This window comes from Schistocerca gregaria, unplaced genomic scaffold (assembly GCF_023897955.1).
Source record: "Schistocerca gregaria isolate iqSchGreg1 unplaced genomic scaffold, iqSchGreg1.2 ptg001852l, whole genome shotgun sequence".
NCBI lineage: Eukaryota > Metazoa > Arthropoda > Insecta > Orthoptera > Acrididae > Schistocerca > Schistocerca gregaria.
Window position 1 is genome coordinate 16,400 of NW_026063101.1, and position 11,406 is coordinate 27,805.

An 11,406-nucleotide genomic window follows, 5' to 3' on the forward strand; every position below is an offset into this window, starting at 1 on the left:
TACATCTGCAGCGGAACAAAATTCCGTTCCGCCCAGCGTGTGGCTCGAACCCACGACAATAGGATTAAGAGTCTGACGCTCTACCGACTGAGCTAGCCGGCTACCTCGGTGAATACCTGCCAGATAGCACGTCACACAGTACTCGTTTGGGTTGGGTGGTCCCATAGAGAAACTCTCCATGCTGCCTAATGTTTTCCTAACGTCACACTCGTCACGTACTTCACTTTTATGTCATAATCATTTCTGAGAGGTAAAGAAATTGCATGACAGCATGCAGAGCTAGTGGCGTCAAAATTAACACACATACTTTATGTGACTCAAAAGCCGAACGAGTTACATTCCGACGTTGTTTTAAATGTGCAAGTGCCAGTCAAAACTCGCGGTGTCGGCACTCTGCCGACCATTTCGCTAGTTAACACCGGTTTTGTTGTGTGTGTTTCAAGCTCAAGAGCATTTCCAAGCAAAAAATGGTCAACAGCAACATTCAGACGGTTTCGTATGCTCAATTGCTACATTAAAACGGTATGTTTCTTTTTCAGAACTCGAAAAAAACGAGCGTGACAACATTCGAACCTGTAATCATCAGATCCGAAGTCCGACGCCTTATCCATTAGGCCACATGGTCACTGACGACCAACTATATCATGTATACGACTCATCTCGAAACGCTCACAGCCCTGACGATTTGTGTTTTCGTTCTACACAGCCGCTGCCCCTTGCTCTTTCCCACCCATTCGTTACATTCAACCTCTTACGAGACCGACCAAATATACACTGAGAAACAAGACCACACACTTTGTGCATTCGGAATCGAAGGCAGGGCGTCCCTCGCCGCATTTGCTACGATGGCCATTTGCTACTTCTGCAGAAGCGGCGGCGGCGGCGACGACGACGACGACGACGACGACGACGACCGCGAGAGGCTCTGAGATATGTGAGAAATACATCTGTAAAATGTAATTCAGACTGCCTCGTGCCACTTTATGCTGTACCGCTTTGGCAAATGCTTTATCTGCGCCATTCGCCTTAATCACATCTGAGAGTAATTCTTAAAAAAACGCCTGTCGCTAATTGTTCGTCATCACAGATACTGCTTGCTATACGGCCACGACGCGCAACTGATTTCCAAAATTCATCTTTCTCCTGTGAGGATGGAACTTCCGATGCCTGGTTTATTAGAGCAGTGCTCTACCACTGAGCTAAAGAGGCGCGGCCTAGCGGTACTCTTGCGTACTTCGTCCTTACGGTCGTCTGCATCATCAGACTTCAGCTGACAACACTTCATACTACCGGCTAATATTTGCAGCTATGGCGACCCATTACTGCTTGGCTACACATCTGACACGTAACCGATGTGCTCTCCAAACTACAACACTTGCATTTCAGAACATGTCTTCCACACATGTCTACAAAATCACCTTCACATTCAAATACAGTTTCCTTGTGACTGACAGAGACGTAGGCAAAGTTTAAAGTTGCTATTTCCATTACATCTCGTTAATCAGAAAAACGGTAATTTACATCTGCAGCGGAACAAAATTCCGTTCCGCCCAGCGTGTGACTCGAACCCACGACCCTAGGATTAAAAGTCTGACGCTCTACCGACTGAGCTAGCCGGCTACCTCGGTAAATACCTGCCGGATAGCACGTCACACAGTACTCGTTTTGGTTGGGTGGTCCCATACAGAATCTCTCCATGCTGCCTAATGTTTTCCTAACGTCACACTCGTCACGTACTTCACTTTTATGTCATAATCATTTCTGAGAGGTAAAGAAATTGCATGACAGCAAGCAGAGCTAGTGGCGTCAAAATTAACACACATACTTTATGTGACTCAAAAGCCGAACGAGTTACTTTCCGACGTTGTTTTAGATGTGCATGTACCATTAAAAACTCGCGGTGTTGGCACTCTGCCAACCATTTCGCTAGTTAACACCTGTCTTGTTGTGTGTGTTTCAAGCTCAAGAGCATTTCCAAGCAAAAAATGGTCAACAGCAACATTCAGACCGTTTCGTACTGCTCAATTGCTACATTAAAACAGTATGTTTCTTTTTCAGAACTGGAAAAAAGCGAGCGTGACAACATTCGAACCTGTAATCACCAGATCCGAAGTCCGACGCCTTATCCATTAGGCCACATGGTCACTGACGACCAACTATATCATGTATACGACTCATCTCGAAACGCTCACACCCCTGAGGATTTGTGTTTTAGTTCTACACAGCCGCTGCCCCTTGCTCTTTCCCACCCATTCGTTACATTCAACCTCTTACGAGACCGACCAAATATAGACTGAGAAACAAGACCACACACTTTGTGCATTCGGAATCGAAGGCAGGGCGTCCCTCGCCGCATTTGCTACGATGGCCATTTGCTACTTCTGCAGAAGCGGCGGCGGCGGCGGCGGCGACGACGACGACGACGACGACGACGACGACGACGACGACCGCGAGAGGCTCTGAGATATGTGAGAAATACATCTATAAAATATAATTCAGACTGCCTCGTCCCACTTTATGCTGTACTGCTTTGGCAAATGCTTTATCTGCGCCATTCGCCTTAATCACATCTGAGGGTAATTCTTAAAAAAAACGCCTGTCGCTAATTGTTCGTCATCACAGATACTGTTTGCTATACGGCCACGACGCGCAACTGATTTCCAAAATTGATCATTCTTCTGTGAGGATGGAACTTCCGATTCCTGGATTATTAGAGCAGTGCTCTACCACTGAGCTAAAGAGGCGCGGCCTAGCGGTACTCTTGGGTACTTCGTCCTTACGGTCGTCTGCATCATCAGACTTCAGCTGACAACACTTCATACTACCGGCTAATATTTGCAGCTATGGCGACCCATTACTGCTTGGCTACACATCTGACACGTAACCGATGTGCTCTCCAAACTACAACACTTGCATTTCAAAACATGTCTTCCACACATGTCTACAAAATCACCTTCACATTCAAATACAGTTTCCTTGTGACTGACAGAGACGTAGGCAAAGTTTAAAGTTGCTATTTCCATTACATCTCGTTAATCAGAAAAACGGTAATTTACATCTGCAGCGGAACAAAATTCCGTTACGCCCAGCTTGTGACTCGAACCCACGACCCTAGGATTAAGAGTCTGACGCTCTACCGACTGAGCTAGCCGGCTATCTCGGTAAATACCTGCCGGATAGAACGTCACACAGTACTCGTTTGGGTTGGGTGGTCCCATACAGAATCTCTCCATGCTGCCTAATGTTTTCCTAACGTCACACTCGTCACGTACTTCACTTTTATGTCATAATCATTTCTGAGAGGTAAAGAAATTGCATGACAGCATGCAGAGCTAGTGGCGTCAAAATTAACACACATACGTTATGTGACTCAAAACCCGAACGAGTTACTTTCCGACGTTGTTTTAGATGAGCAAGTGCCAGTCAATACTCGCGGTGTCGGCACTCTGCCGACCATTTCGCTAATTAACACCGGTCTTGTTGTGTGTGTTTTAAGCTCAAGAGCATTTCCAAGCAAAAAATGGTCAACAGCAACATTCAGACAGTTTCGTATGCTCAATTGCTACATTAAAACGGTATGTTTCTTTTTCAGAACTGGAAAAAAACGAGCGTGACAACATTCGAACCTGTAATCATAAGATCCGAAGTCCGACGCCTTATCCATTAGGCCACATGGTCACTGACGAGCAACTATAACATGTATACGACTAATCTCGAAATGCTCACACCCCTGAGGATTTGTGTTTTCGTTCTACACAGCCGCTGCCCCTTGCTCTTTCCCACCCATTCGTTACATTCAACCTCTTACGAGACCGACCAAATATAGACTGAGAAACAAGACCACACACTTTGTGCATTCGGAATCGATGGCAGGGCGTCCCACGCCGCATTTGCTACGATGGCCATTTGCTACTTCTGCAGAAGCGGTGGCGACGACGACGACGAAGACGACGACGACGACGACCGCGAGAGGCTCTGAGATATGTGAGAAATACATCTATAAAATATAATTCAGACTGCCTCGTCCCACTTTATGCTGTACTGCTTTGGCAAATGCTTTATCTGCGCCATTCGCCTTAATCACATCTGAGAGTAATTCTTAAAAAAAACGCCTGTCGCTAATTGTTCGTCATCACAGATACTGTTTGCTATACGGCCACGACGCGCAACTGATTTCCAAAATTCATCTTTCTCCTGTGAGGATGGAACTTCCGATGCCTGGATTATTAGAGCAGTGCTCTACCACTGAGCTAAAGAGGCGCGGCCTATCGGTACTCTTAGGTACTTCGTCCTTACGTTCGTCTGCATCATCAGACTTCAGCTGACAACACTTCATATTACCGGCTAATATTTGCAGCTATGGCGACCCATTACTGCTTAGCTACACATATGACACGTAACCGATGTGCTCTCCAAACTACAACACTTGCATTTCAAAACATGTCTTCCACACATGTCTACAAAATCACCTTCACATTCAATACAGTTTCCTTGTGACTGACAGAGACATAGGCAAAGTTTAAAGTTGCTATTTCCATTACATCGCGTTAATCATAAAAACGGTAATTTACATCTGCAGCGGAACAAAATTCCGTTCCGCCCAGCGTGTGACTCGAACCCACGACCCTAGGATTAAGAGTCTGACCCTCTACCGACTGAGCTACCCGGCTACCTAGGTAAAAACCAGCAGGATAGCACGTCACACAGTACTCGTTTGGGTTGGGTGGTCGCATACAGAATCTCTCCATGCTGCCTAATGTTTTCCTAACGTCACACTCGTCACCTACTTCACTTTTATGTCATAATCATTTCTGAGAGGTAAAGAAATTGCATGACAGCATGCAGAGCTAGTGGCGTCAAAATTAACACACATACTTTATGTGACTCAAAAGCCGAACGAGTTACTTTCCGACGCTGTTTTAGATGTGCAAGTGCCAGTCAAAACTCGCGGTGTCGGCACTCTGCCGACCATTTCGCTAGTTAACACCGGTCTTGTTGTGTGTGTTTCAAGCTCAAGAGCATTTCCAAGCAAAAAATGGTCAACAGCAACATTCAGACGGTTTCGTACTGCTCAATTGCTACATTAAAACGGTATGTTTCTTTTTCAGAACTGGAAAAAAACGAGCGTGACAACATTCGAACCTGTAATCATAAGATCCGAAGTCCGACGCCTTATCCATTAGGCCACATGGTCACTGACGACCAACTACAACATGTATGCGACTCATCTCGAAACGCTGACACCCCTGAGGATTTGTGTTTTCGTTCTACACAGCCGCTGCCCCTTGCTCTTTCCCACCCATTCGTTACATTCAACCTCTTACGAGACCGACCAAATATAGACTGAGAAACAAGACCACACACTTTGTGCATTCGGAATCGAAGGCAGGGCGTCCCTCGCCGCATTTGCTACGATGGCCATTTGCTACTTCTGCAGAAGCGGCGGCGGCGGCGACGACGAAGACGACGACGACGACGACCGCGAGAGGCTCTGAGATATGTGAGAAATACATCTATAAAATATAATTCAGACTGCCTCGTCCCACTTTATGCTGTACAGCTTTGGCAAATGCTTTATCTGCGCCATTCGCCTTAATCACATCTGAGAGTAATTCTTAAAAAAAACGCCTGTCGCTAATTGTTCGTCTTCACAGATACTGTTTGCTATACGGCCACGACGCGCAACTGATTTCCAAAATTCATCTTTCTCCTGTGAGGATGGAACTTCCGATGCCTGGTTTATTAGAGCAGTGCTCTACCACTGAGCTAAAGAGGCGCGGCCTAGCGGTACTCTTGGGTAGTTCGTCCTTACGGTCGTCTGCATCATCAGACTTCAGCTGACAACACTTCATATTACCGGCTACTATTTGCAGCTATGGCGACCCATTACTGCTTGGCTACACATCTGACACGTAACCGATGTGCTCTCCAAACTACAACACTTGCATTTCAGAACATGTCTTCCACACATGTCTACAAAATCACCTTCACATTCAAATACAGTTTCCTTGTGCCTGACAGAGACGTAGGCAAAGTTTAAAGTTGCTATTTCCATTACATCTCGTTAATCAGAAAAACGGTAATTTACATCTGCAGCGGAACAAAATTCCGTTCCGCCCAGCGTGTGATTCGAATCCACGATCCTAGGATTAAGAGTCTCATGCTTTACCGACTGAGCTGGCCGGCTACCTCGGTGAATACCTGCCTGATAGCACGTCACACAGTACTCGTTTGGGTTGGGTGGTCGCATACAGAATCTCTCCATGCTGCCTAATGTTTTCCTAACGTCACACTCGTCACCTACTTCACTTTTATGTCATAATCATTTCTGAGAGGTAAAGAAATTGCATGACAGCATGCAGAGCTAGTGGCGTCAAAATTAACACACATACTTTATGTGACTCAAAAGCCGAACGAGTTACTTTCCGACGTTGTTTTAGATGTGCAAGTGCCATTCAAAACTCGCGGTGGCGGCACTCTGCCGACCATTTCGCTAGTTAACACCGATCTTGTTGTGTGTGTTTCAAGCTCAAGAGCATTTCCAAGCAAAAAATGGTCAACAGCAACATTCAGACCGTTTCGTACTGCTCAATTGCTACATTAAAACAGTATGTTTCTTTTTCAGAACTGGAAAAAAACAAGCGTGACAATATTCGAACCTGTAATCATCAGATCCGAAGTCCGACACCATATCCATTAGGCCACATGGTCACTGACGACCAACTATATCATGTATACGACTCATCTCTAAACGCTCACACCCCTGAGGATTTGTGTTTTCGTTCTACACAGCCGCTGCCCCTTGCTCTTTCCCACCCATTCGTTACATTCAACCTCTTACGAGACCGACCAAATATAGACTGAGAAACAAGACCACACACTTTGTGCATTCGGAAACGAAGGCAGGGCGTAACTCGCCGCATTTGCTACGATGGCCATTTGCTACTTCTGCAGAAGCGGCGGCGGCGGCGACGACGAAGACGACGAAGACGACCGCGAGAGGCTCTGAGATATGTGAGAAATACATCTGTAAAATGTAATTCAGACTGCCTCGTGCCACTTTATGCTGTACCGCTTTGGCAAATGCTTTATCTGCGCCATTCGCCTTAATCACATCTGAGAGTAATTCTTAAAAAAAACGCCTGTCGCTAATTGTTCGTCATCACAGATACTGTTTGCTATACGGCCACGACGCGCAACTGATTTCCAAAATTCATCTTTCTCCTGTGAGGATGGAACTTCCGATGCCTGGTTTATTAGAGCAGTGCTCTACCACTGAGCAAAAGATGCGCGGCCTAGCGTTACTCTTGGGTACTTCGTCCTTACGGTCGTCTGCATCATCAGACTTCAGCTGACAACACTTCATATTACCGGCTAATATTTGCAGCTATGGCGACCCATTACTGCTTGGCTACACATATGACACGTATCCGATGTGCTCTCCAAACTACAACACTTGCATTTCAAAACATGTCTTCCACACATGTCTACAAAATCACCTTCACATTCAAATACAGTTTCCTTGTGACTGACAGAGACGTAGGCAAAGTTTAAAGTTGCTATTTCCATTACATCGCGTTAATCAGAAAAACGGTAATTTACATCTCCAGCGGAACAAAATTCCGTTGCGCCCAGCGTGTGACTCGAACCCACGACCCTAGGATTAAGAGTCTGACCCTCAACCGACTGAGCTAGCCGGCTACCTCGGTAAATACCTTCCGGATAGCACGTCACACAGTACTCGTTTGGGTTGGGTGGTCCCATACAGAATCTCTCCATGCTGCCTAATGTTTTCCCAACGTCACACTCGTCACGTACTTCACTTTTATGTCATAATCATTTCTGAGAGGTAAAGAAATGGCATGACAGCATGCAGAGCTAGTAGCGTCAAAATTAACACACATACTTTATGTGACTCAAAAGCCGAACGAGTTACTTTCCGCCGTTGTTTTAGATGTGCAAGTGCCAGTCAAAACTCGCGGTGTCGGCACTCTGCCGATCATTTCGCTAATTAACACCGGTCTTATTGTGTGTGTTTCAAGCTCAAGAGCATTTCCAAGCAAAAAATGGTCAACAGCAACATTCAGACGGTTTCGTATGCTCAATTGCTACATTAAAACGGTATGTTTCTTTTTCAGAACTGGAAAAAAACGAGCGTGACAACATTCGAACCTGTAATCATAAGATCCGAAGTCCGACGCCTTATCCATTAGGCCACATGGTCACTGACGACCAACTATAACATGTATACGACTCATCTCGAAATGCTCACACCCCTGAGGATTTGTGTTTTCGTTCTACACAGCCGCTGCCCCTTGCTCTTTCCCACCCATTCGTTACATTCAACCTCTTACGAGACCGACCAAATATAGACTGAGAAACAAGACCACACACTTTGTGCATTCGGAATCGATGGCAGGGCGTCCCACGCCGCATTTGCTACGATGGCCATTTGCTACTTCTGCAGAAGCGGCGGCGGCGGCGGCGGCGGCGGCGGCGGCGACGAAGACGACGACGACGACGACCTCGAGAGGCTCTGAGATATGTGAGAAATACATCTATAAAATATAATTCAGACAGCCTCGTCCCACTTTATGCTGTACTGCTTTGGCAACTGCTTTATCTGCGCCATTCGCCTTAATCACATCTGAGAGTAATTCTTAAAAAAAAACGCCTGTCGCTAATTGTTCGTCTTCACAGATACTGTTTGCTATACGGCCACGACGCGCAACTGATTTCCAAAATTCATCTTTCTCCTGTGAGGATGGAACTTCCGATGCCTGGTTTATTAGAGCAGTGCTCTACCACTTTTTTATTTTTTTTTTTTTCACGAACGTGGTTTGACTTAACTTTATTAACTTCCCAAAAGCTGGGACACGGTAATTGTCCATCTATGTTACGGAAATATAACCGTTGTAAATACTGCGTTGTTTTTGATGAATTCCAATATTACGATTTAAAAAATTTCACACATTGACCTATATACTTGACAGATAAACCTGAAGATCCGATGTGAAATCGGTAGTTGATAATAAAGCACCTTCATACAGCTATGCGGGTTTAGGAATCATCTCATCATCTTGAGTTTTTTTATTGTTATTATTTTTACGACAATCTGAATGGTTATTGAGTTCTAAGTGTTGTTAAATTATTTACAAATTGCCAGGTGTTCATATTAATCTACGTTACAACATTCTAAACAAACAGGACGAAATTTGTTCAATTTAAAATTTCAACTGAAAAAATAAGTTGGCATTGCAAAAATTATTCTATTTCAGCTCAGCACATTTCTGTGTAATGAGATCGCTTGCTGTGTGCGAATGTCGCTCTCAGCAAGAAATGTATAAAAAATATATACATCAGCAATTTAAAGTTTGCAACAGTATTTTCAGCAATGTGAGAACAATGAGAATAGGAACAAATGCATTAAAATAATTTCCGGTACCGGGAATCGAACCCGGGCCTGCTGGGTGAGAGCCAGCTATCCTAACCACTTTTTTTTTATTTATTTATTTTTCTTTTCTTTTATTTTTATTTTTTTTATTTTCTTTTTTTGTTTTCTTTTTTTATTTTTTTATTTTTTTTTCATACGAGATAGGTGAGTAACGAAGTAAATGTATACAAGTAAACAAAATCCCTTCTTTTGGGGTTATGGAAAGGAAATAGTTCCGCTACATTCTTCCATCATTGAGTGGGAGCGATTTTTATATTAGAGCCAGGCTTACTTCAGCCTGATGGCTTCTCATGGGTGTGTCAGCAACCTATTAGTGCTGCGACACGAGGGCGCAGGGTAAACGAAATAGCCACCTTGTTGGCGTAAAATGAATGAGAAGCTTAATAGATAATTTCATAAAGGAAAAAAAAGGAATTCTGAGGTTGAACAACATGCCGTTTGATCGTTCTTCAGCTCTGTCGGTGAGACAATGTTCGGTTCAAGAAATTTGCGTAGTTGTCTTTGTATTTCATTTGTCGTTCGAGCTTTTGATGTTCTGTCATCAGGTACATCCAATAATCTGCTTCACTTTTCGTCATAGCCGTTGAGATGTAATGGACTGTCAATCCTTTGAGCCAGTTGGCTGACCTTTTTTTAGTGTTTGGATATGGCACGTCATCAGGCAGAAGGACGTGTGCCGGTGAAATTGTGTTAGGTGACGTACGTAGCACATGTGCAAGTTTTTGCCTGAAGAGATTCCACACGTCTTTCACATCTTCACAGACGAAGCGATGTTCTGCAGTGTCGACGACATTGCAGCTGGAACAGTTTGGTGTGTGTGCCAGATGTATCGCGTGCAGTTTGGAGTTGGTTGGGATTTTTCTATTGACTGCGAGGTACCACGTCGATCGCACATTGGATGGTAGATGGGGGTCAGATATGTTGTCCCATATGTTTTTCCAATTACAATGTCGAAACTTGTTTTCTATTCGATTGCGCAATTTTCCTTCCAGCAAGGTGTTGTAAACCTCCTTAACCCGATATATGTCCTTCTCCGGTATTCTATGGCGTACATAGCTGTATTCCACCAGAAAGTGTTTATAGTGGTACAGCTCGTGGGAGATGTGATGCACATCGATTGGTGGATCTCTGCTGACTGGGGTGATTTCACGTAAGAGATGAGCCACTAAGGTCCGCGGTGATCGTTGCTACTGTTTATAAGTTTTGCTAACGTATAGCGCTTGCGCTTTAAGGTAGATGTCTGTCAGTTGTAGCCCTCCATTGCGTGTCGGTAGCGTCAGGGTATCATATGAAACCTTAAATATCTGACCTCTGCTGACAAAATAACCAAGCGCTGCTTGCATTTGGTGTGCAATGGTTCGTGGCAGAGGCAGCACTTGAGCAACATAGTTGACTTTGGAAGTGATGTATGTATTGGCCAGTTGCACTTTTTGTATTACGTTTAAATTACGCAAGCTGTGTTGTTTTATGCTTGCCCGTAAGGTGGCAAGTAATTTTCGATAATTGAGAGCGGCCGTGCGGCGGATATTACTCGTATATTCTATTCCAAGGCATTTGATTTTTTCCACAGTGTTGATACTTCCAGCGGCTCTGATCTCTATACCCCGACCAAGATTCATAATACCAGATTTATTGCGGTTGAGTTTAGCTCCTGACGCCATTTCGTAGGTCGCCACAACTTCAAGTACTGTTTCCACCTCTCTTTCGTCAGTCACAAGTACCCCTACATCGTCCGCGTAGGCTTGACATATGATCTTCTGTCCGTGTATATGTAATCCACGGAGTTGCCGAGTCAGACATACTAAGAGAGGTTCAAGCGCAATCGCGAAAAGCGTCATGGACATTGGGCAACCTTGTCTTACCGAACTCTGAATATTGATCGGGTGACTGAGTTGTCCGTTGACACTGATTCTTGACGTGCTATTCGTCAGTATGTTTTTCACGGAGGCTAT

At 44.7% G+C, this 11,406-nt stretch overlaps 2 non-coding genes across 2 annotated transcripts; both read right to left on the bottom strand.

Annotated features, from left to right (window-relative positions):
• Positions 1 to 29: 29 nt before the first annotated feature.
• On the bottom strand, positions 30 to 102 carry Trnak-cuu (transfer RNA lysine (anticodon CUU)). The gene has a single exon. It is a non-coding gene; the product is annotated as a tRNA-Lys (tRNA).
• Positions 103 to 1,547: 1,445 nt separating this feature from the next.
• On the bottom strand, positions 1,548 to 1,620 carry Trnak-uuu (transfer RNA lysine (anticodon UUU)). The gene has a single exon. It is a non-coding gene; the product is annotated as a tRNA-Lys (tRNA).
• Positions 1,621 to 11,406: the final 9,786 nt, after the last annotated feature.